Below are 26,033 nucleotides of genomic sequence, written 5' to 3'. Positions count from 1 at the left end.
TATGGGCCTTTATTATTCTGTGATAGGAAAGCTTAACTCAGAATGTCAGTTATATTTCAAAGACCATCACAAAAAAAGGAAGAAAAAAACCAGCTTCAGTTCTCAAGCTTGCCTCATAGTTCTCATTGGAGGATCAGGTGGGTCAGTCCAAACATCAGCATGTGGTCTTGGTTCCTTACCAAATGAGGCAGTGGTGATAAAAGAAAAAAGTCCAACATGCCACTGTGCACTCTGAAAAGACACTAGCATCTACTGCCCCCCAAAGAGCAATGCACAAGAACAATTTTCATACTGCAACGAATTTAAAGTTTTAAGAAAAGATAGAATCATTACACCATTCAGATGCCATGTAGCTAGCTATAAAAAGAATAGGATACTACAGAAAACAAACTACAAACTATGACTACATCTTTAATGTCACAAAATACCTGGCTTGAAATAAATTTCTTTGACAGGAGAAAAAAGATTCCTTTTATCCAGAGACCAGAAATGTTCAAACTCCAACTGTCATAAGGATAACAAAATCATGAGAAAGGAGTTCACCTCCCAATGTAGAAGACATTTCCCCTAATTGGCTTGGCATTCTAAATTCTTGGAATACACAGGTAGCAGCTAACATGCAATTCCCAGAATAAGAAGCAACGACAACTCTCTCCTAAGAAATAGAGGCAACCTGTGCCACCCTTACCTCTGCCAGCTGGAGAAAGTCCAGTGGAGGGGTTTTGAGTAACAATAATAACACTAATCGGCTGTGAGCCCAGGGCAGGAGAGGCAGGAGATCTGTGGAGTCCCAGAACCCTGGTCCTTCCTCTCTTATTGGCAAGGTCTCCAAATGGTTCCTGAGCTCTTCTTGGCAATCACTAAAGGTCACCTGCTGCAACCACAGGTGCCTTTTTCTACTTTGCCTCATGCCCTCGGTTGCAACATCTCATTGTTCCTGATTCCAGGTGGCAAAACCTAAAAGTCACCATTAACCTGAGCCAAAATTGCTTCCTGCTCCCATTTATCTGCCAATTCGCACCACACACTCAAAAGGTCACCAACTTGATGTTAGTGTCCCAGCCCTATCTGGGCCTCACTGCTTCTCCACAGCTACAGCCCTAACAAGGTTATGTCTCTTCCCTGTGCCATCCCTGGGTAAGGGTGGGAGGGCTCTGCTTCTGCCAGTGTTCAAAATCTGAATGTGACTCTCTATCCGTGCCTTCAGCTTGCAGGAATGTAGGGCTGCAGTGGAAGTAGATATAAGTACAGTTGACCCTTGAACATCAAGGGTTTGACCTGTGCAGGTCCACTTATATGTAGAACTTCTTTTGCCTTTGCCACCCCTGAGACAGCAAAACCAACCCCTCCTCTTTCTCCTCCTCTTCAACTACTTAATGTGAAGACAATAAGGATGAAGACCTGTGATAATCCACTGCCACTTAATGAACAGTAAATATATTTTCTCTTTCATGAGGTTCCCTTAACATTTTCTTCTCTCTAGCTTACCTTATTGTAAAAATATAGTATACAATACATGTACAATATATGTGTTAACCAGCTGTTTATGTTATTGGTAAGGCTTCCAGTCAACAATAGTCTACAGCAACTAAGTTTTGGGAAAATTGAAAGTTATATCAAGATTTTTGGCTACACAGGGAGTCGGCATCACAACCTTCACATTTTACAAGGGTCAATAATATAGAAATAAAAATTTAGAAAAAAATAATTTTCTGTCCTTAAATTCAACCATGTCTTTAGATTCAAACCAAGACTCTAAATTCTCAATTATTTTAAATGTGGGTTCCCATCTCTCTCAGTGCCCTCACTGAGTGTCAACAGTCTTATGCCCTTTTTTTCATAAGACATTTTACAATCCTGGGCCAACCATCAGCTTCTGGTGTCTAATCTCTCCTTCTCCTAGGCACTCTGCCCTTACATAGCCCTAAATACCTGTAGATGCCCAGACTAGGCACCTGTATAAAGTATGGCTAAACTTCCCAAGTGGGCTAGCCATAGTAGTTTTGACCAATAAAATAATAGTAACTCTTTGGCTCAGAAAGGTAATAAGGACTTTTTCCTTGGCCAAGAAACTACACTAGGAGCCACAAGAGACAGAAATCAAGTATTTACTTTACTTGAAATTCTGCTATCTCGGAAAACAAGCACAGGAAACCACCAGGAAAAACTGCCATGAGCCAAGTGTCTTTAGCACTTGAAGGAATGGTACATCCCATATTTAGATCCACCCACAGCTCAGGCTTCTTAAAGCAGAATAGAAATAGGAAAATATGGCTTGAGGAAAGAGAGGCACTTCACGTTTTTTAAATGTATAAACCCAATACTGACATTTTTCCATGCTGCCAAGGACTAGTTTCTGAAAAAAATAAAAAATACACCTGTGGCCAACTAACCATATTCTCTTTAAGATTTGCTTTTGTGACTAAATTAATTAAGGCCACTGGTATTTTTTTAGACTAGTGATTTTTTTGGTTGTCCTCTGAACCTAACCCTCATAAATGAGTCACTGGAATTTAACTCATCCTAAGTGCTACTTTTTATTTTAACCCTTATAGCACCTGACTTAGCCAACCAAACATAAAATACAAGATATAGAATAAATACAAAATAGAATGTACATATGAGAAGAGATAAAATAGAATCTTGGTGAATTCCAACTGCTCCACATCCCCAAGAGAAACATTTGGTCTCCGCTGTTTCACTCATTCCCAACCTCCCACTCTGGGCCTTGGGACTCTTAGAGCCTCACTCCAATTAGAAAGAAAGGTAAGAATGACCCTCAAAATTCCAATTATAAAACACATTTTAAAGTGAAATTTCATTATTTCACAATTCATACAATAATATTTCAGATGGGAATGGAAGTGAGATGAGAAGGGCCATGTGCCTATAATATGTTTGATGTTACACATATGGGAATTATCTGAAACCCATGTCTTCCTAACCCACCACCAACAGTTTATACACAGGGTTGTTCCCGGTTTTTTCTTTTTTTAAGCTTATTGGTTTTCACTCTCAAGAAAGTCAACAATTCTCTTCACTACGTGAAATTTTTTGATGAATGTTCTTTTTCCCCCTACAAAGGTAGATATTATTTCAGCAGATCTGAATTAGTTTTAATAAACAGTCTGAAATGAACAGTCAAGTTGTCTTTATTTGCAGAGGGAGTGAACTGAACGAGAATATTGTAAGCTATCTATAGTGTCCTTTGCCTACCCTTCTAAGTTCTTATAACCAGACAAGACCTAATAAAGGTTCTATCCCTCAAGATTTGTCACATGACATCCAGGTGATCATGGGAGAAACACTAATCTTCACGTGGACACTTAGAAGAGCATCATTCTAAATAGCTATTTTCCAGAGGCTGTCAAATCCTTCTTCTTCCCCAACATGTAATCAAATCAAACACTAATAGGAAGACTAAATATCACAAACCAACAGTCAGATGGACCTCTGGAGACCAAGGAAAGCTAAGGAGTTTCCCTGCTTGGCTGGGCAAAGCAAGGATCAAAGGAAGCTTGGAGTGGTTGGAATATCACAGCCCTGGAACAGAGGTCAGGTATTTGGCCTTTTCCTGGCTTCCAATGATATTGAATACAACAGATAAATTAAGATCAAGGCACAAGGCAGTTCTCAAAGCACCAGCCTGTCCCCAGGAGATCCCAAGAAAAGAGTCATCATCTACCACGAGCCAGATCTTATCTTTACTTGGAGGAATGCCTGTCTACTTGAGAGTGGATTACATACAACAATGTCTAATCAGAAGCCCTACAACATGATCACAGAAGGAGGCAAACTCATCAAGAGCATTCACTTGGCCAAGGAAGAGATCCTAATTCAGGCACAGGACAAAGTCAATGAAGTTCACTATACTCCAGCTCCTGATTAACCATATGTGTGTGGAGAGGTGATTACCCAAAATAGCAAGGGAGCTCAACTGTTTACAGGAAAATCTGACCCTTTAAGTTAAGGCAAGAATGGCCTGCCAGCAAATCTCAAAGACAGGAAATATTTTTGGGATTAATAACTCAAACCAATATTCATTTCAGGTTGGGGGAATTCTCCAATCCAACTGTTGGTTTCCACAACTGATGCACACAGGCATCTCAGCTGGAAGCACTGCATGATTTTATAGGCCTTTGTTGAGCATACCCCTCAAGTTCCTTCAGAGCCTATCCCCATCATAAAGAGGGAAGAGTCCCAAGCACCACCTTGGCTAGAAGAATTACAATATATCAAGCTTCAGGCTTCATCAGGCCCAAGAGTGAGACCCACAAAGGGAGTGTGAAGAAGGTAAGCCACCTTTCCAGAATCCCTCTTCATGGGCAGCATAGGAGTCACCTACATGGCATCACTTTAGGGTTGCCAAGAAGGCCTCCCTTGCCCTAAGTTTGCCTATACCTCACCATGGAAGATCAGTTAGCCCACAGGTTTATTTTTATCTAAAAGGGGCTTTTAAATATGTAGAAACTCCCTTATTTTAAAAGGCTATCTGCTCTTTAAACATGAACAATGTGATTTTTAAAAAAGGGATGTTTAGGAAAAGTGAAGTCTGGAACTGCTATAGTGATTTTGCCTGTACAAGGGAAACTCCAGAACCACCCAGGGTTATAAAATTAAGCTAACACAGAAAAACTTTATACTGATACACAAGTCAGCATCTCACTATATCTCCCATCTCACATATCCCAAAGCAGTTGGGGTTGTTCCAGAAAACCAATCAATCCATGAATAATGGGAGATACAAATAAGAATGATTCAGGGCCCTGCTCCCAAGGCTCTTGCAATCTAGTGTGTAGTTAGTGTGGAAATACAAAACTATTCAGCCAGAAAAAAACCTTGGCCTGCTTTTCTGCAAGGCAAGACATTTTCTGCTACAGTCTAGAAAAAGAGTTCTCAGAGCCATTTTACAAAGAGTAAGAACTCCCTGCTCTAGAGCCATTAGAAAGTGAAAAAAGGCAGAGAATCACATAAGGTCATCCTCTTCTGTTTCAATTCCCTGACACTATTCTAGACTTTATGGAATGCTTGTATATGGAAATTTAGTAAAACCCAAGGATTAGTTACAACAGCCCACTCTTCCCTATGTGTGCCTCATGGAGATTTATAGTTCAGGTATAAAAGATCATCTACCAAATAGTTATCCTTCCAGGCCAGGTAAATGAGCACAGAGTTTATCCTAGGTCTTCAAAGACCTCTCATCTTAACGGTTATGAGCTGTGGGTCATGCCTGGCTTCTCCATCCATAATCTCCTTGAAGATCTCTAATTAATAGGATTAGTGCCCCTTATAAAAGAGACCCCAGAAAGTGGCCCTACCCCTTCTACCACATGGGGACACAGCTAGAAGGTGCTATCTATGAATCAAGAAGCAGGCACTCACCAGACACCAAATCCCAAATCTTCCAGCACCTTGATCTTGGACTTCCCAGCCTCCAGAACTGTCAGAAATAAATTTCTGTTTATAAGCTACTCAGTTCATGGTATTTTTTCCTAGCAGTCTGAACAGACTAAGACAATAATCTTGAATTAGCTCTTAGATTAGGTAAAAAAGAATACTAGTAATGGATATTAGGACAAATGGTAAAATGTGAATACCAACTGGGTTAAATAACAGATTGTATCAATGCATGAGTCTCCAATTTACTAACAAATAGTTCAGAAAAAAATTCGGTATTTATGTATTAATGTTTATACAAAAACACACACTCACAGAGAGGGCAAATGGAGCAAAATATAAACAATTTGTGAAACTATGTAAAGGGTATACATACAGGAGTTCCTTCTAATAGTTACTGTACATTTTCTGTAAACTTAAAATTACATCAGGATTAGAAGTTCAAGAATGTTTAATCATTTTGGAAAATCATCCCAAAAATTTTGAAAAAATAACCACATCATCAGAGAGCTGAAAAATATTCACAGCCTTTAAAAAATAGATTAAATCCACTAACATATCAAGATTACAGAAGTCACAAAAAAAGAACATTCAACCTAACAAAGCTGAAGGTTCTGAATGGGTTCTCTAGTTCCTGCCTACCTCCATTCCTATGAGAAATTTAGAAAATTATACTTGGCTACTGAATGTTAAACTAATTACTGTAATGTTGAATAAAATTCAAACTATTGTGGAACAATGAAAATAACTGAGCATTGAAAACACAACCATGCGCTTGACAATAATCAAGGAAGAAAAAGGAAATGAAGAATTTGGTCAGAGTCAGACCAATCCAATGAGGGTCAGACCTTGCCCCTTTGACTTAGAGTAATGCCTCAGCCCCTTGCTCTACTCCAAATCTAGGAGGTGGGTTTCTCTAGGGCAGGACCAGGACTGGAGTGAGGGGGGCAATGCACTGCCCTAGAGTGAAAAATTTGAGGGGCACCAAAAAATTCAGCAATCAAGATAAATAATATTTCAATGCAATATTTTTAAAAATTAAAATTAATGCAAAAATTTGCCATGAATGAAGTTATCACAAAATATTTAATAAAATAAAGATAGTGCTATGGACTGAATGTTTGTGTCCCCACAAAATTCTTATGTCAAAACCCTGACTTCCAATGTGGCAGTTTTTGGAGACAGGGCTTTGGGGAGGTAATTAGAATTAAATGAAGTCATAAGGGTAGGAGCTGGTCCAGTGGGATTAGTGGCCCTATAAGAAGAGGCAGCAGAGAGTTTGTTCTTTCTCTCTACCATGTGGATGGACACCTGCAAATCAGGAAGAGAGCTCTCACCAGAGCCCAGCCCTGCTGTACCTTGACCTGGGACTTTTAGCCTTCAGAGCAGTGAGAAATAAATTTCTGTTGTTTAAGTCTCCCAGTCTATGGTATTTTGTTGTGGCAACCTGAGCAGACTGAAAGACACAGGATCAGTATTCCTGATTTTTCCTTTTGCTTCAGGTTCCAATATCACTTCAATATTTTGATGTTTAGTTCAACATAGTTTCTTTTACATTAATTCTGAATTTTTAAAATACTGCACTAAATATTATTTAACTTGATTAGTGATGTAATTTTTGCCTCACCGTAGTCCTGGCCCTACCCTAACAGACACAGTCTAGCACTCCATTCCCACTGCAATATCCTTCCATATTCCCACGAGCCCCACCTCCCACCTCCCAGAGAAGTAGCTAAATCCTCATGGTTCCTGGGACTGCATTTCACCAATGTCTTGTCTTATGAGGCATGTTGAGATGCTCACCAATTAATACCAACTCTACCTGGCCACTACCTCCTCTGCTTTCTGATGGCCTAGTTCAAAAGAAGAAAAATATTAAACAGCTATCTCACACTAGAAGGAGCAAAAACAGAGGCTGGAATAGTAAACAAGAAGGAAGATTGGTAAAAGATGGGTAGAAGACCGTTCTTAGTGTTTCAGTGTTATAAATACTAATTAATAGGGAGGCTCTCTAATTTGGGAAGAAAATGTCTTAGTGGTCATCAGAAAGTATATCTTTATATATATATATATATGTGTGTGTGTGTGTGTATATATATATATATATATAGAGAGAGAGAGAGAGAGAGAATGTGTGTATGAAGTTAAACATATACTCTGCTAACATTCCTTGTGGGAGAGGGAAGAAATTAAGAACAAAGGAAAAAAAAGGGAATATGGAATAGAGTGGGAAAGGTCAACAATTAAGGCCTCCTCTGCACCAGGAACTGTGCTAGATACTTCCCACATTACCTCACTGAATCCTCCCAACTATGAATGCTGGGCTGTGGAGGATACACTCTGATCCATGCCAGAAAGCCTTCAGGCGAATAAGAATATGTATTTATAGACATCTGCAAGAGAGACCATCAGCTCTCCTTTGGAAGGCAGACAGCTGTGTTCTGCCAGGTGTTCAAGGCTTCTGCATCTGAACATGAAATGTACAAGGTGTTTCAGGCCTGAGAGATGATGGTCCTTGATATTTCCAGTACCTAACCTCTGTCAGCACTGTAGGGGCTCCAGTCTCTGTAGCTGGAAAAAACACAACAGCCCTGCCAAGCTGAACTGAGCTTTCCCTGGAGTTACTGCCACTGCAGCACCTGTTTCACTGCTATTGTGTTTTCCCTAAAACCACCTTAACACTCTGAGCATCAGCAAAATATAGAACTTTGTTCTCCAGAACAGTGTCAGTCCTACTCCAGCCCCCTAATTCATCATTGTTAAATACTGAATGAGCTCAGTTCAGTGAGCAAGGGGAGCTACATATAGACCAAATGAGAAAGAGATGAAATCTGACTTCAAAATCAGAATAAGCACAAATGTCTGCAATAAATTCAGTACACCCAAAGATGCTCTGATTGCAACTAGAGTTAGGAGGCAATTTCTTCTCCTTGTACAGACACCTGAAATATAGTACCTTGGGGTGGAGCAGAGAGGCATGTTTCCTGTGGCTTCCCAGAGAAAAGTCCTAGACCGAGACCAGCTTCTCTGAAACTCTCCTGCACTCCAAGAAAAGGCCCAGCACCTTAGAGATTGGCAAGACAACTGCAGGACTAGCTGAAGAATCACTGGAGCAAAACAAAACTTGAAGAGAAAGAGGAAAAAAAAAAAAAGAAGAAGAAAAAAAGGGAAGGCAGGGCAAGGGAGAAGAATGTCTGGCAGGAGCCTGTGGTTTGAGTGAGGCAGGATGGGGGACCCCTTGGCTATTTCTGCCTCTGCTTTTGGCGGCCTCTCCATCTTGCTGTGTTTATGGGCCTGACGTGACTTTCCACCCAAGTACACCCGCTAGGCTCGCACTGGAAAACTTGCCACCTTCCGCTCAGTTCAGGTTTCATCTGATTCACACCAGGAAGCTCTAGTTTCGAAGCCCCATGCATTTTTTGCAGCTGAATGGAAACAACTGGATACAAATCAGACCTAGAGAACACCTACAGCTCTTCACTGCCCTTGCACCTCCATCTAACCTTTGAGGCGAATGGCTTGGGTGGCCAGACTCAGTGACTGAGCTTCTCCAAGCTTTGACATCCACAGCTGCCAGCTTCCCAGGACCCAGAAGAGGAGGTCAGTTCTAAAAAGTACCAAAGTTTACACAACAAAATTAAGCGACCAGGAGGCCAAACTGGACAATGAGAGGAAGGGCTGCAGGGAAGGCCTGCCAGGGTAGAAAGCACAAGGTTTAATTTATAGAAGATGACACAGCCTCCCAGGCAGGCTACTGAGTGAGCCCTCAGAGTCTCCCTCAGGATGAGGGCTTCATGTTCCAAAGTCCAGCTGGTGTGAGGAAATAGGGACAAGCGGCCACTCTGACTCAATCATCCCCAGTGTTTGCTACTTGTTGCTTTGAAGGGAGGAGGGAGGGCAGAGCCAAGGTCTGGTCAACACAGCAGTGGCTCAAAGTGCAATTTAATCATCCTGGACTTGGCTCAACCCATCCTCTTGGTGTGAGGGAGAAGCAATTTGTTATTGCTGCTGTCATCAACACTGGGCAGCCATGGATAGAGATCTGCAGGCAGCAGCAGTAGCAGGAAAGGCTGGGGAGCAAAAGAAGGGGGTGGCAGTTGTGTTGAGCTACAGGAACCGCAGGAAAGTAGTGGCCCCCAAGGACAGGGAATTCATGCAAGTTCCTTCTTCATCCAGACCCTGCTGTAGGAAACCTGTTGGGAATCAAGAGACTATAAATGATTTCCTGGCTCCCCCTTCCTAACTCAGGCTCTGTGCTCCATACTCAGTGCATATTCTGTCGAGACACTCATCACCCTGTGTTTCATTTGTCTGATTATGTATGTCTTCTTAAGAGCAGAGAATGGTGCTTATTCATCTTTATACCTCCCAGCACCTAGTACCATGTTTGTTGAATAAGTGAATCAACTATTGCTATGATGAGAGTGTGATTCATTCTCTCCACTGAAATTGAGCATGTACTCTTGTACAGTCTCAGTGTTTGCAAAATACTGCTGGGAATAAGGAAGCCATCTTCCCTGGGGAGAAGGAGCATTACTCAAAGTGCATGGGGGGAAGGGAGATGTCAGAAGAATGCCCCAATTACTATGTAAAATTCGGGTTCCTAGAACCTTCCTCTGACTCTCTGAAGCAGAAGCTTGATGATGGAGGTCAAATAAGGACGAGAAGTTTCATCTCACTAGATCCCCATATTAAGTGTGAATCCTGAGGCCTAGGGAAGAAAAGTGATTTGCCCAAAATTTCCTATCCAGTACTTGCAGATCTGGGAGTATCATCTGTCTAACCTCATTCTTTCCCACCACAAGCTGAATCACTTCCATGAACATCTCCTTGGTACCTGCTACCTGGGGGGCTCTGGTGAGCTCTGAGGGGTATGCAAAGATGATTAAGGCACTATCCCTATCCTCAAGGTATGTACAGTATAAGTGCTGAGATAAGACCCTCTCCTATAATCAAGACAGACTATGGTACCCATGCTGAAGCAAATGACAATGGCTTTGGTCTTCCTACAACCCAATATATGGATGTTTACAGAAGAACTTTTTAAGTTACAGTCAACTTCTACTTTCCAGAAGAACTACAAGAAGCCAGGATTAACATTTATATCATGAGGATATGCCAATTTTTCAAAAGTTCTAGTACATTAGGGCCAAATCCTAGCCAACAAAATTTCTTTTTTCTATGAGGACAGTGTTACACAAAAGGCACATTCATTTTTTGCAGAACTCTAAGGAAAACTCTGTAAGGGTCAATTACTACAGACCAGCACTGATAAAATGTTTGGCTATGTGAGGTTACAATTTGTTCCAATATCAGATAAATAAAAAATTGACTATAGCTTTTTTAGACAAACCCTAAAAACAGCCTTCAACTTATGGTTGCCTACATAACCCCAAATCGTGCCTACATTTCCTCGATGCATAATGACAATTCAGCTGATGATAAGGGTAACCATCATCACTTCTCCTAAAAGTAAAACAGGCTACTTACTCTTGTCTCTGTGGCCAAAAGCAACCAACAACGTTCCCTTCTGTATTTAAATGACAATGATGCTCGTCCCCAAACCTCAAAATATCCTAGATGGACAAGTGGAAAACTGATAAGTCTTCATGAACTTCAGTGAGCCACCTCGCTACCTCTAATCAATAATGAAATACTGGTGCATTATATCAAAGTGCTCTCAAAAATGGCCAAACCAAGTGCTAAACTAAAGTTTTCATGTCCCCAAAAAGTGTAACCTCTAGGATTTAAGGGACTCTTTCTACCCCTTTACACAGTTTCCTCACTCTATTGGTTTATTTAGCTATACAATGAAGCCTTCAGTCGGAATCTAGAAAATTGATGGCAATGATGATCTTTGGAAAATATCCATCATGAACACTGCCACTTAGGTAACTGAATTAATTTAGAAATGGTTATTACATAATTAAATTACAAGTTGGTAGGAGAGATCTCAAAAGCAGAAATAGTTCATGACAACCCCTCAGTTCCATTAAAACTAAAACTTTCTAGAAAAGGGAAGAATTAAACTTTTAAGGAATTTGCTTTTCAGGAAGATGGCATATTTGGAAAATGGAGATAAGAAACAAGTCACTTTTAAAAGTTTATCCTTCAGGTTTATCATTACATTGTCTAATCTCTGAAAGTCTTTCTAACCTTTATGCTGTAAAGCCTAACATTCTTGTTGAAAAAGAAAAGTAGAGAACATACATCTAAGTAAATAAAATAATCCATGACAGGACCTCACATCCTTAGAGCAAAACCCAGCTATAATATTAACTCACAGAAATAAAGAAAACATGTGTTTTTATGAGGTTAAAAAATACAGCAGAAAGTTGATTTAGGATATTATTTAATCTAAACTATTACTAACCAGGTATTTGAAGCACTCTTTCATTGAATCGATCCTCTCCTTTATAATGTCTTCCTAAATGCTTTGTTTCAGACCTGCATTTCTGCTTACCTGGACCACCACAGGCATCTTCCCTAGTGACAATAGAAAAGATTTCTAGTTTCATTCTTACTTGTTTCCCTCTCCTGAGCATCAGAATACATCGTTAAGGCCTTCTGTACTTAGACAGAGCTATGATTAGCTTTGGACTGCGACATATTTAACTTACAGGCTAAGGCCCCAGTGTAACCCTCTTCCCTAGCCATGGCAATATTGGAAGCCATGTGTTGAGATGGCGGAACTATAAAATGAAAGCAAACTGGGTCCCTGAGTCATCACTCAGAAGAGAGCCATGCTGGAAGATGTCCAGATTTCTCACAGTATTATAGACTATTACATCAGTGGGTCTAAATTAATGAACTCTTCTTCTCAGTATTTGTACTGTTGTACAATCTCCTTCCACACTGACGCTGAGTTTAGTAACATGACTTGCTTCAGCCAAGTGGACTTTTGTAAGCATGATGCAAGGGTTGATACATGTTTGCACACTGGAGCCTGTCCTCTTAGAATACATCCTCTTAGAGTCCAGCTTACATGCAGTGACGAAATCCAAGCTAGCAACATACAGAAGCCACATGGAGGAGAAAGAGGAGACCGTCTGACAGCCAAAATGGAGACTATAGTCATACATCCCCTATTAGGTCATCTCAGCCAGCCACTTAAGCCACCCCAGCTGAGGCCCCATGTATCATGGAGCAAAGATGAACCATCCTGCTGTGCCCTGAATACCTGACCCACAGAATCAGGAGCAAACGAAATGGTGTCACTAAGGGTTTTAAGACACTAAGTGCGGAAACTGATAACTGAAACAGTGAGCAAGAAATAAACTTGTCTATATTAAGCCACTAAGACTTCAGGGTTTGTCACTGCCATGGGGCCTAACCTATCCTGACTAAACTGATATCTCCCCATTTCTTATCTTTCCCCATTCCATGCTTTAGCATCCTATTTACTACTGTGACATGAATCTTCCTAAGGCATAGCCCTGATTATGTAATAGTTACTGACATTAATAGATCACTAATTGTTGATGACTTTAATTCTTATAACAAAACCTTTATAGATAAGTAAATGGAGGTCAAGAGAAATTAAGAAACTTACCCATGTTTTCAGAGCTAATAAGGATTAGAGTCACAATTCAAACCCAGCCTAAGCTCATAACCACTCTCCTCCTTGAAAAATTCCAGGGGCTCCAAACATCTACTCAATTATCCTTTCTGCCTAGATTGTAAAGTTTTTAGGGCAGGGACTATTCTTTACTCATCTACATATTGCAAGTGTTCAATAAATAGCTGTCAAATTTAATTGAATGGGCTATTTGTCTCAGGCCTCTTGTAAAAACAACCTGAAGGCTGTGCATGGTGAAAGAAGGCATATGCACTGGGTCAGATCAGCCACATGGCTCATAGCTGCTTGCAGCCACTCTTTGGAGAAAGGTGGGAATAGCCAGCTGGAGTCATGGTTTGGGTCCCCCTCCAGGCTTTTCCAGTGGTTCCAATTCTTTCCTACTACAGGAAGAGATAAACACCCTTCATATATTTCCTCTCACCCCCAACTGCAAGGAAAACAGTAACACTAATTAGTTGTAACAGGGTGTTCATTTCACACAGGTCTCAGCAGGTTGCCCTGCCGTTCTTTGAAATGGTCTGGAAACAGCCTTTATTTTAAACATCTGAAGATAATTGAACCAAAGTTGCACCCAGAAACCCTGAGTGACATGCCTTTTATTCTCTCCCTCGCTAACAAGAAATGTTTGCTGCCATTTCTTATTTACTCAACACCTTGAAAGCCTCCGGCACTGAAGACTTGCACTCCAGGATCCTAAAAGAATAAGTTAAAGTAATGATCGGCAATAAATGGAGGAACAGGGAAGCTTGAGATATTAAACAAAACCCTATGCCTGTTTAAAGGGAAGAAGGAATTACTCTACAAATCTATAAACTTAAGCTCTGTACCTGGAAAAAATGGGGAAGTTGGGGAGAGAACAGAAGAGAATTTATGATGAAATCAATTTGCAAGCATTATACCCTTCAAATACAAGGGTATTAGGTAGCAAAGACAAAAATATTTTCTAATATATTGTTGGCAAATGGATAGGAAAATGGGCTGTCATACACTGTGGGTGGAAGTGTAAATTGAACAACCTTTCAGGAGGGTGATCTGGAATACCTATCAAAATTGTAAATGCCATGACTTCAACTGTACAACTCTACTTCTAGAATTTATTCTATAAGTGCTATCACAAGAATGCCCAAAAATAATCATGGAACCTTATTTAAAGAAGGAAATGACCAGAAACAACCTGAAGGCTCATCAAAATAGGTTCAATAAACATTACAATAGATCCACACGACAGAATTCTATGAGACTTTAAAAGAGGGGGAAGTGGAGAACCTGCAAGAATGACTATTTGACAGTCTCAACACAAGTTCAAAACTAAAAGTATAAGGTCTAAAGTACTATATGTATTATGCCACAATTTCTCTTTTCATTTTAAAGGTTTGTACATATACATATGTGTGTATGTGTACATAAGGACTCATATATATCATACATGTATCTGGAATGATGCAAAAGGAAACTGGTAACAGTAGTTATCCTGGGAGAAGCTCAGAAACTAGGGATGGGAGATTGCTCTTTACTTTATGCTTCTCACTGTTCATTTTGGGCTATTTGGATTTTTTAAAGTATACAAATTATCTGAGTTTTTTTTTAATTTATAAGTAAAAAAGGAGAAGTAAAAAGTATCACAGCCTGTTAGAGAATAGAAACTGGGTCCAACACAATCTTCTCAGGCACAGCAGTGCACCTGGTACTTTAAGATGAAAAGAATAGAACCAATCTTGTGACTCTAAGGTTTTGATTCAGTCTTTCAGGGAAAACCGGAGGCCCATGCACTGAAGAAGGTACCTAATGGGCTGTCACCCAGCAGCGATTTCACAAATCGTGAAGAGCAGGTGCTCCTCGGCCTGCTGGGCAGCAGCTAAGGAAACACAAAGGTAGACATTCTGGGCTTAGAAACACAGGATCCTCAAAAAAAAAGTGAAGGAAACCCTCCATATCACTATTATGTACCTCTAGGCCTGGCCCTCAACCCAATTCCTAGGACCAGTAGGAGAAGACCCATTGCACATTCAGAGGCCCTTAGAATGTAAAATGGTATTCGGCCTGCCTCCAGCACATCCTCTAAAGTTCCACCCACACTGCCCAGGGTAAGAAAAGGAGGTACGGAAAGGAGGAGAGTATACTGAGGAAAGGAAGGTATACTGAGGCTGGGCATTTTAACAGGAAAGCAACAGATCTATCCCAACAGCTCTGCTCATACCTGGCTGTGATCTTGCTTAAGCTGTCTTCATTTCCTTTCCCAATTCTAAGATAAGACTAGTAGTTTCATCTTCTATGTTTTAGAGAGAATGAAATAAAATTGTCAACATGATTTTCCATCTTGGGACAGACAGTACTTTGAGAAAATAAACTAATATACAAATACAAAATATTAGCAGTATTATGCAAGTGATCTTTTTGGAGAAAAGCCAGTGATTTGACTAAATTTTCTAGCCAGCTAGTTCAGTCAAAACAGTTAATCTGATAGCTCAGCACAGACAAAACCCAAAACTATGATTATTCATTAATGGCAATTAATGAATAATCATAATTAATAGAGCACTTATTGCAAGCCAAGGATGGTGTGAAGACTAGACATACAGAGATAAAGACAGACTCCTGACCTGTAGGAAATACCAGATCGAGTGAAGAAGACAGATGTAAACAAATAATTGTACTCCAATACCATCACTGCGGTATACTATTAGAGGTACAAGCAAAGTGCCAAAAGAGAAAAAGAAAAGGGTTGACCTCATGACACCTACATTATTGACCTTCACAAGCAGACTCACCAAATCTTTATTTTTTATTTATTGCTTTGTATTGTTTTCACTTAGTCGAGCACCTAAGTGAATAATTTCAAAAATGAAGGACTAAAATTGTTAAGATTTCACAGTGGTCAAAATGCTATATAAAAATCATAAAAATGACCTATAAGTAGCAGCATAATTAGGCAATATTTCAAACGAAATGATTTAAAACAATGTGTTTGCCACCACTGAGCTAAGATTTTGTGTTCTCTTTATGCCTGAAAAAGATAGCTATATTCCATAGAAACTGCACCTCATCTGCCAACTCAACAAATCAAATCCATCAGTTAAGCGAAGGAAAGGGACAAGTAGAAGATAAAACAGTCAAAGCAGTTGTTTAAAGCCATGTAGACAAAAGAAGAGGTTACCCAAATGTTTCACTTTTAAACTTGTGTTTTATTCGATTTGGTGTTTCATTCAGGTCTAAATATCATCCTAAGAGTTGCAAATGTTGAGCATAGCTCCCAGAGTTAACCTGCATAAAATTAAATTTAATTCTAATTTAATTCATTTCCAGAAGGGTATTCTGTTGTCAATGTTAAAATCTTGAAGGAGTTTCATTTTCCATGACCTCTATAAAATAACAAGCTGCATTTGCCACAACCAGAAAAACATCCCAGGCCTCATTTGCTTAGGGAGCCTATAATCGGATATTACTTACCGCCCTCACGTTATTTCAATAGCTACAAGTCACTCCTATTAAAACAAAAAGTAATTTTCTGACTTAGCTACAGTAATGAATGTTCTCGGTTAAGACATTTATTTGTATACTGGTAGAACTATTACAATAGCATTACAAATACAGGTTCCAGAGCACTGTGACCATTTTTGCCAAATGTACACTTCTCAGTCTTTTTCTCCTGGGAATTCCTAAGAAAAAGACAGTGGTACAGAACAGTGTTTTCCAAACCTGGCTGCCCATCAAAATCATCTGAGGACTTTCTCTTTTTTTCTTTTTTGAGAAAGGGTCTCCCTCTGTCACTCAGGCTGGAGTGCAGTGGCACGATCTCAGCTCACTGCAACCTCCATCTCCCAGTTTCAAGCAATTCTCCTGCCTCAGCCTCCAGAGTAGCTGGGATTACAGGCATGCATCACACTAATTTTTGTATTTTTAGTAGAGATGGGGTTTCACTATGTTGGCCAGGCTGGTCTCAAACTCCTGACCTCAAGTGATCTGACCACCTTGGCCTCCCAAAGTTCTGGGATCACAGGTGTGAGCCACCACGCCCAGTCTTACATTGTCTGAAGAATTTTCTGAAAAACAAACTTAAATGCTTTCTCTCAATGGCATATATATACATACACACACATATATATTGCAAATATATACATATTGCATTTGTGAGTTAACCAGCTGTTTTGCCAATGCTGTTGGGTGAAGAAAGGAAAGACCCAGAAGTTCTTAGCATGGAAACTAGTTTGAGGGTCTGTTCTGATTTGGACTCCAAAAGAGGGTGTTGGTGCTCCACTTCCCATCTAAAGAGAACCATATGATGTGAAACTTGGATCACAGTCTACAGTGAGCCCCAGAGCCAGGCACAGGGAGCTTCCCTGTTTGCCCAGACCCTCCTTTTGATAAAGACACCAGGCCTCTGTCTCCATCGTAAATAACAGGCACTTCAGCTTCTTTGAAAACTATAAGTACCGTTGGGATTAGAAAGTAGGTTTTGGGGTTTTCCTAGGATAGAACAGCCCAAATGGCATAATTAATACGTCACCTAGCATGGATTGTTAACAAGATCTGGGTTAGAAAATCCTTCTTGCAAGTCATGAAAAGCAACTGGCACAGCAGTCAGAAGATCCCTTGCCCCAGAGTGTCTGCACCGTGTTTCTTAGCATCATGGACAAATGGACTTACTCCCTGTACCTAGTGCAGCTCAAAGGCTAGACATCTCCCAGTAGCCTATGGTTCAGGTTCATCCCATCTTCTCCTTCACTCAATAGGACCCACTTCACTGTGAAACAGAAAATAGGGGAGCTCAAACTGTGTGATTATTATAGGGGTGTCAAAGCAGTGACTTTCTGGGGTTACTCTCTGGAGTTTTTGATTCTGGCCTCTGGACCATGAAAGACCTGAAGGGTAGGCTATAAGAGAACTCTAAAAGCCTTAAGGATCAGCATACAGATGAATGAATAATGAACTTTCAAATCTTTATGGACAATATATATCCTCAGAAAGCACTTCAGCATCTGAAGGGACTTGTTGTTTTCAGAGGCATCAAATTGGGTGCTTCATGACCTATAATCAGATCTTGGTAAGTCATCTTGTACAACCCTTCTAGGGTTGAGTTCCTGGGTCATATTCACTTTCTAAAGAGGATACAGAATAAGAACTACGTTGGAGTGGCGTTCTCCCAAAAGACACCAGCTCATTCAACAATTCCTAGAGTCTGTTGGCTAATAACATTTAGAGACCCACAAATGTATCTTGAAGAAGTATCCTCCAAGGTTCAGGATCAGGGTTTCTCAACTAGAGAAAGATAGACTAAGTTATTCTGATTATTTACATATTAAGTGCAGAGAAACGCTTTTCCCATGCCTGGAGCTCAAGGCATCTGTTCACTTTAAGTCTGTTGGCCTTTGATATAGTTTGGCTCTATGTTCCCACCCAAATCTCATGTTGAATTGTAATACTCAGTGTTGGGAGAGGGACCTAGTGGGAGGTGATTGGATCATGGGGGCAGATTTCCCCCTTGCTGTTCTTGTGATAGTGAGTTCTCACAATATCTGGTTGTTTAAAAGTGTGTGGCACTTCCCTCTGTGTGTTCTCTGTCTCCTACTGGCATGTGAAGACATGCTGGCTTCCCCTTCACCTCTGCCATGATTATGAGTTTCCTGAGGCTTCCCCAGCCATGACTACTATACAGCCTGTGGAACTGTGAGTCAATTAAACATCTTTTCTTAACCGATTACCCAGTCTCAGGTAGTTCTTTATAGCAGTGTGAGAATGGACTAATACGGCCTCCTTTTGTAAGTCTGGCCCTCCACACCTGTCTCCACTTTGCAGGATTTAGAATATAACAATGGCTTGGAAACCACCACCCCTGCAGAACCCCCAATGACACTGGGTCAGCGTTAGCAGTCCAGTGCCACTGTGGGCACACTAGCTGAGAGGCCTTTATCTTCTAAACCAATTAATTGTTAACAAGATCTGGGTTAAAGAGAAACCCTCTTGCAAGTCATGAAAAGCAACTGGCATAGTAGTCAGAATATCTCCTTCCAAGCAACAGCAGGAAGGCAGGTCATAAGGCATAAAAGAAGAAAGGAAATAGCAAAGTGAGGCTGTTTTCCTCCTTGACCAACTGCATCAGAACCAAAACAGTACTAAGGATTTTACATGTAATTCAACAGGACGAAAAAGCACCTGGCACTCTGTGGATCTCTGCTGCTGACTCTTTTGACCGTGCAGTTTTTTAATGCATTCTTACAGAGCTGCCTTACATTTCTCAACCCTCCATTTTGCTCAGTGATTACCTTGTGTTTGAGAGGGTTTTCCTCCTTCCTTCTCCTGACAATCTTCCTTCCCTGGTACCATGGGGCTGAGCCCTAAGCTGGGATCTCCTGTCCGTTCATGCACATATCCCCCATTGCTCTTGGGAAAGGAAAGCCAGAAAAATTTCTGTCATTCTGCTTCAGCTTAACCCAATTCTGCTCTCTCAGGCAAACACACACAATCTGTCTTTCATTTAGAGACTTTTTTGCACTTCTGTTTAACACTAGATATTTTCAGATTGCCTTTTATTCTATTTCTTTTCCTCCCTTGCTGGGCAGAAAACAGAGGCTGCTGTGGTCACAATCCTGAAACAAATAGGAAAAGAGGAGGCAGAGAGGTTCCCACAAACTAATTATGCTTCTAAATGCTAACACCTCATCAGGCAAAAGCTCCAAAAGAGACTCCATGAGCATTCAACAATTTCTATCTACAAAAAATGTTAAATGTCCTTTCTTTCTTCTCTAAGTCCAGGATTCTTATTCCTATTATAGAGATTCCAGAATATAGAGAGATCAACTGACACATTCAAGGTCACACCTACAGGTGACTGGCAGGCATCTCACGCTGAGCTCAAGGATCATCTTGAAGCCAAGTCATCTGTAAAGTGGCTGTAGTGGTCACAAAACCCATCACTAAAGTTTGACAACCACCAATTCAGTTTTACAAATGTTAACTGAGTGTCAACAGGAATTCAAAGATGAGTAAGACACAGTGCTCTCCAGGGTTTTCCAGTCTAGTTGGGGCTTGTAAAATAAATATTTTTTCCAAAAAGTTATAATTCAAGCAAAAACATGTTGGATGTCATAAGAAAGCTACAAAATACTAGTTTTCACAGGCTTGTAACTTATCCATTCATCTGTGACGAATTCTAAAATGTAGAAAATATCAACCAAAACCATTGTGTGAGTGTGTATATGCATTTACATGTGCACAAAGATGGCCACAGAATAAGAGGGACAGCCAAAGCCAACAACCCTTTGGGTACAGGCATCAATTGCCCAAAAGTCTAAAGGTTAATGCCAATCTAACAGGGAAAAAGGAATCGAACAGGTGTGCATCCTGCCAAGAAAATAACAGGTTAAAACCAAATTACTGTCCTGTTGATAGTGTAAAGCTGGCAGGTATTCTATGATGATAAAGGCAGGACAAGAGCCTTGATTAATGGTCAAGTCAGGTTACTTGGTGAAGACCTCCTCCCAAGAGAAGCTGATGATGATGGCCAAAGGGGGACCCTTGTATTTATACAATCTTAGCTACACCTTTGAGAGTTGCAGAAAACCTAACTGGAGCTCTTTTGTGACCACAAAACCACAGAAGCACCCTGGCGCCATTTTGAAGGGAAACCAAAAAGACATCCCTAAAAGAAGAGCTCCCTTTAGCCAACTCCAAGTTAAAGGTAAAATTGGTGAATCCAAAGACTTTCCTCCATTACAGTATATCCAAACATATGAGCTCTGCATGGACATACGTAATGTTCTGAAGCCATTACATGTTTGGATTTATACATCATGTCAATTAACACTTATATCAAATTGCCCTTTTCCATCTTAGAATACTCCTGTCATATTTGGTGTCAAGATAGATCTTGAAAGTAGAATAAACTTGCTTTAGAAAGAAATTTATGGGAAAAAGCAGGAGGAACGGTGCTCCAGACAGCAGCAATAATGGCATGGAGGAGGAGAAAAAGCCGTGTGGAGAGGAGCTGTGATTAGGGCAGCAGTAGAAAGTAGGCAAGGAGGGTAGTTTGGTAGTTTGGGACCAGGGACCGTCTTGTGCCAACACTCTCCAAATAGTTTCTTTTCCTTTCTTTTCTTTCTTTGTTTTTTGTAGATGGAGTCTCACTCTTGTCACCCAGGCTAGAGTGCAGTGGCGCAATCTCGGCTCATTGCAACCTCTGCCTCCCAGGTTCAAGTGATTCTCCTGCCCTCAGCCTTCCAAGTAGCTGGGATTACAGGTGCCCACCACCGTGCCCAGCTAATTTTTGTATTTTTAGTAGAGACGGGGTTTCACCATGTTGGCCAGGCTGGTCTTGAACTCCTGACCTCAGGTGATCCACCTGCCTCAGCCTCCCAAAGTGCTGGGATTACAGGCGTGAGCCACTGCGCCCAGCCAAATGGTTTCTCATAAAAACACTAAAGAGTGTCTGAGTTGTCTCAATGTATGAAAAGTGTAATTATGAGCAAGGTAGACAGATGATAATATTGAGCATTCTCTAATTTTGCACCAAATATGAGAGGAATATTCTAAGATGGAAAAGGGTAATTTGATACAAATGTTAATTGACATGATGTATGTACCAGGTACTATGCCAAGCACCTTAGATTTGTTATCTCACTTAATTCTCACAAGAACTCTGCAGCAATATTATTGCCCTCATTTGACATGTACACAGCTGAGGTACAGTGTGCCCAGGTCATGTGTTCAAATTCACAGCCAGAAGAGTTGCTCAAATAAGGTCTCCCTGACTCTTCCCTGCAGTTCAGTGCTACTTCTTTGGCCTCTATCTACTGTCTTAGTTTCCCATACCAACCAGCTTTCTCCGCTTCTGGTATATGAAGGCTGTCTGCTTTCATGCTTTCATACTCACACTCACGCTCATCTCCCAACAGAGGCCATCGAATACACTGCAGGGTTAGTAGTCAGCTGACAAGATGATGGACAAAAAAAAAAGCCCTCAGAATTCAGAAAAGGTGCTGAATAAAAAATCCCTCAAAAGTCTAAACCTATATACATGCCCAAAAACTGCCCTTATAATACATTCTCAGCACTGACCAGCAATGAGCCACACAGCTGTGGAAGCCTAACAATTTGGGCAGGAAAACAGACAGGCAAAGAAAAAGAAGAATGTAGTCAATCCCCAAAGAAAAAATGTTAACATCCGGAACCAATTCACCCACGCAGGCTAGGGAATTGTTACACCCAGTTCTCCATAACATCCCTCAGCACCGCCCCCAACACTCCCCTACACACATACACACACACACTCTCATACACACTGGCTGAGGCTTGGCTTACTCTCTGCTCACCCCTACAGCCACCAAATTGGCCTGTGTCTTTAGGAAGCACCTCCTGCAGTACCTACCACCCAGTCAGAATATCACAGAGATGCCTTAAATCTCTGTGTTGTCACAGTCTAATCTGGGTAATGCACAGTTGTACCAGATGGGATCTAATGTTCCCAGGATTAATGTTGGTCATGCAACTAGTGCTCTGAACACTGCGGGGAAAATGAAATGACCAAGGCCTGGCTAGTTGCATACCTTGCAGAATCTACATTTCTAATGTGATAGATCTTATGGATGAGATCCAGTAAATCACCCAAGATTGCAGTGTTCATCTCATCCTCTGCCACACTCTATATTTCAAGAATTTGGCTCTCTATGGGTTCCTTGGGAAAGGAAATGGACCCAGAGATTCATATGCTTCTGTTGCTGCAAGAGCGTATCAAATCCCATCAATCAGTTGCCTGCATAGAGTGGTGCTGGCAATAGGAGAAAGCAAAGCTTTAAAACAGAGATGGATTTTACATCTTTCTCTTTTTCGCTTCTAAAAGCCATTTTTTTAATCACTGGCCACAACAGACAGGAATATGACAGACTATACAACTAAAGAGCCAAGAAACACATTAATGCTAAAATCCACACACCAAAACAGGGGCAGGGGGCTGGATTTTCTTCAAATCCCTGTTGGAGACATCAGACTTCCTAAGAGAGGAAGGTTACTCGGAGTGGAGAAAAAGTGATGGAAAGACAGTGAACAGGTGCGCCAGAAAAGCATGAAACCTGTTGTTGAGTTCTCTGAAACTCACTGCTGGCATCTCATCCACTTACAGCATTAGAAGAGTAACGGAGCACAGGGTGTAAGTGTTCGTTGAGATGAGAGACTTCTGCAAATAACTGAGTACCATACCAAACAAGGCTACTCTAAATAGAGCTGTTACAAAATAAATGAATCAGAGCAGTCACTCAGAGGTTAAAGTTAAAACCTCTACCCTAACAGCGGGTGTACTTGCCGTGGGTCCTCAAGGCAGTTTCCTAATCCGAAGGCATTAAAAAGAAGCCACTGTGGAAATCAGAATCTCTTCCTTTGTAAATTCAATCCATGGCAAAGGGATTTCAGCTGTGATTACTGAGTTTGAAAAAAATCAACAGTACTTAGAAATGCACGAATTGCCCGTCATTGCAACTGATATGTTTCTAAGCTGTTCCATTTTGAATCAATTACCAATAAGATTCCATCCATCCCGTTGTGAATGGAGAAGGGAATGGCTAAAACAGAACAGTTGAAGTTTCCCCCAAATTTCACTGCGTGAGGAGATTTAGGATGGAGAGGTTTTAGATAAAATTCAATATGTAGTCACTATACTTCAGACACTGAGATTTTTGTGCATTAAAGTCAAAGAAACGCAGGTCATGTTGGGAAGGCTGCACGTGCACCATTCCAAAGACCACGGTTTAGAAAATCAACCCTGTATCACTGCCACAAACAGACCTCTACTAGCAGGTATGGAAAAGTCACCTTAGGAGCAGAAGAACTAATAATGACAAGCAAGGAAGGAAAATACCTGGAAACTATAAATAACCTCTCTCTCATTCACAATTTAACAATTTCTGTTTTGGTGACAACGTGAGCAGCAAACATAAATTTCCACCTACAAAGGTTCAAAATTCTCCCTAGAGCTCTTAAGAGTCATCTACAGGACAGGCAATATAATCTAGTGGTTAAGGATATTACTCTGGAGCCACACACGGCTGAGTTTAAATTCTGGCTGGGCCACTTAAAGTATACTGGAACTGTGCAACGGTGGGTGAGCTATTTAATCCGTTGAGCCTTCATTTCCTCATTTGTAAAATGGGGAAAGAATTACCTTCCTCGAGACCTATTGGGTAGATGCAATGAGAGAATGTGAATAAAACCATCCACACAGTACCTGGTACGGAGTGTGCTCTCAATTCATGAAAGCTACTGCTGGTTAGAGTTGTGGACACTGAGCAAAGATAATGCTTGGAAAATTGGAAAAGTATAGGAACATCTGTCTTGGGGATAAAACATAGGGCAGAGTCTAATTTGAACACTGAGACCTGGATTCCAGAAGGAAAGGGCAGCTCCCTTTTCCTCTGGATGGTCAGGACCTCAGCACTTCTTCTTAAGGGCCCTGGGCTGCTTCTTGAAGGAGACTGAGGAGAGGATCTCTTCTCTGTTCCTCTTTCCTAGGGAAGTCACCTTCTCCCTCTGTTGCCAGGAAATAATATAAACAAAGTCTAGGGTGAAACAAAAATTTTTTTAAAATTAGTAAATTATCAAATCCAGGCTTCTGTTTTACAGAAGGAAGAAAACTGGGCAAACCAGGGCTGCCAAATGTAGGTTGTCCAGTCCTAAACCGGGCAAATCAGAGCTGAGGTTTCTGTTGTTTCTCTAAAAAAAGACTTCCCAATTTCCTCTTCCCTGACATTCAGCTCAGTTATAGGATTTCTTTTCACTTAGTCTCTTTCTTCTTTTATTCTTGTTGTTGTTGTTGTTGTTTTAATTCAGCCAAGCAACACCTACTAATCCTTTATTGCAGCTTCAACTAACTGGTGCAACTGGCTCATTTTTTCTCAGAATGGGGGGGGGGGGGCGTACATTGGAATATGGCTTTGCAAACAAAGAATGAATCCTCCTATTTCCTATCAGGTAAAGTCTGGATTCTTAGGGATTTCTGAGCTCTGGGAAGAAATATCAAAAGCTAACCAAAGAGAAACATGCTTGTGTTATTCCACCTCCCTGCATTCAGAAAGGCCTTCCTGTCTTCTCAGAGCAGAGTTCCTAGGGAAGTTGGTAAGGCTGAGTCTCCTCAGCCCCGCTTCTGCTCACCCCCTCTTCCTACTGTATGCCAGTCAGCTACTCCCCACCCCTTCCCCAGATGCTCACTCAGGTTGGCATTTTGCCTCAGTGGAACCTTCAGTAGCAACAGCTGTCAAAATTCCTTTCGTCTTTATTAGCCACAGGTACTCAAATTCTGTACTGTTTCTAGCCATAGGCTATAAACAAAGTGGGGATTCCACTTCAAGTCCCAAACATTCCATTTAAAGCAAAAGAATGGGGGAGAGGCGCAATGGCTGCTATAGATTACAATTTGCAACAATTTCTTATCCAAGCTGCTCACTAAGGTGAGTAATCGCTGTCAATTCGATTGATAGGAATAATAGGCACTATGCTAAGTCTTGTGTTCCTGTATGTGAACCATCTCATGTAATTCTCAAGTAATCCTTTAGTGAACACATTTATTATTCCAATTTCATAGATGCAGAAACTAGGGTTGAGGGTGATTAACTAACTTGCCCAAGGTCATACAACTAGCAAGCGTTAAAACCAGGGCTCAGACACATGCAGTCTGACCCCAAGAATCTGATCTTTTAACCACTACACTGTGTAATTCATTCATTCATTGCACCAAGTAGAAATGATAATAAGATACAGTATTTTGTGAGTGTTTTGATATACATATAATTGTTATATACACATATATATGCACATATACATAGCACAGGGGCTGGCACAGAGTGCCTATTTAATAAATGTTGCTGTTTGTTATCATTGTTCTTATCATGTTATCATTATTACAGTTTTATTATTTATTAAGTGCTTCCTATGTAACAGCCATTTGTCCTTGGATCTGGAGATACAAAAACAATGAGGACAAGGTCGTTGGCCTACAGGGGCTGCGCAGAATGCAGACATCAGATGAGGGTGAGGAGCCATCACTGGAGTTTGAACCCACCTGCAGAAGTCTGTAAGG

At 40.9% G+C, this 26,033-nt stretch overlaps 1 protein-coding gene across 2 annotated transcripts in view; it reads right to left on the bottom strand.

The window, feature by feature from the left end:
- TBX15 (T-box transcription factor 15) overlaps positions 1-26,033 on the bottom strand; it is a 106,489-nt gene that overhangs the window by 69,786 nt on the left and 10,670 nt on the right. The window contains exon 1 of one of the 2 annotated variants that reach the window (XM_065547121.2): positions 5,383-5,434. The exons of the other annotated variant lie outside the window; for it this stretch is intronic. The gene's annotated coding sequence lies outside the window, so the exon portion shown is untranslated. Of the gene's footprint in view, positions 1-5,382; positions 5,435-26,033 lie in introns of those variants that run through there. 2 annotated transcript variants of the gene reach the window in all.

The sequence above is a fragment of the Macaca fascicularis genome, chromosome 1, assembly GCF_037993035.2.
Source record: "Macaca fascicularis isolate 582-1 chromosome 1, T2T-MFA8v1.1".
NCBI classification, from domain to species: Eukaryota; Metazoa; Chordata; class Mammalia; order Primates; family Cercopithecidae; genus Macaca; species Macaca fascicularis.
This window is presented reverse-complemented; position numbering and strand designations above follow the sequence as displayed.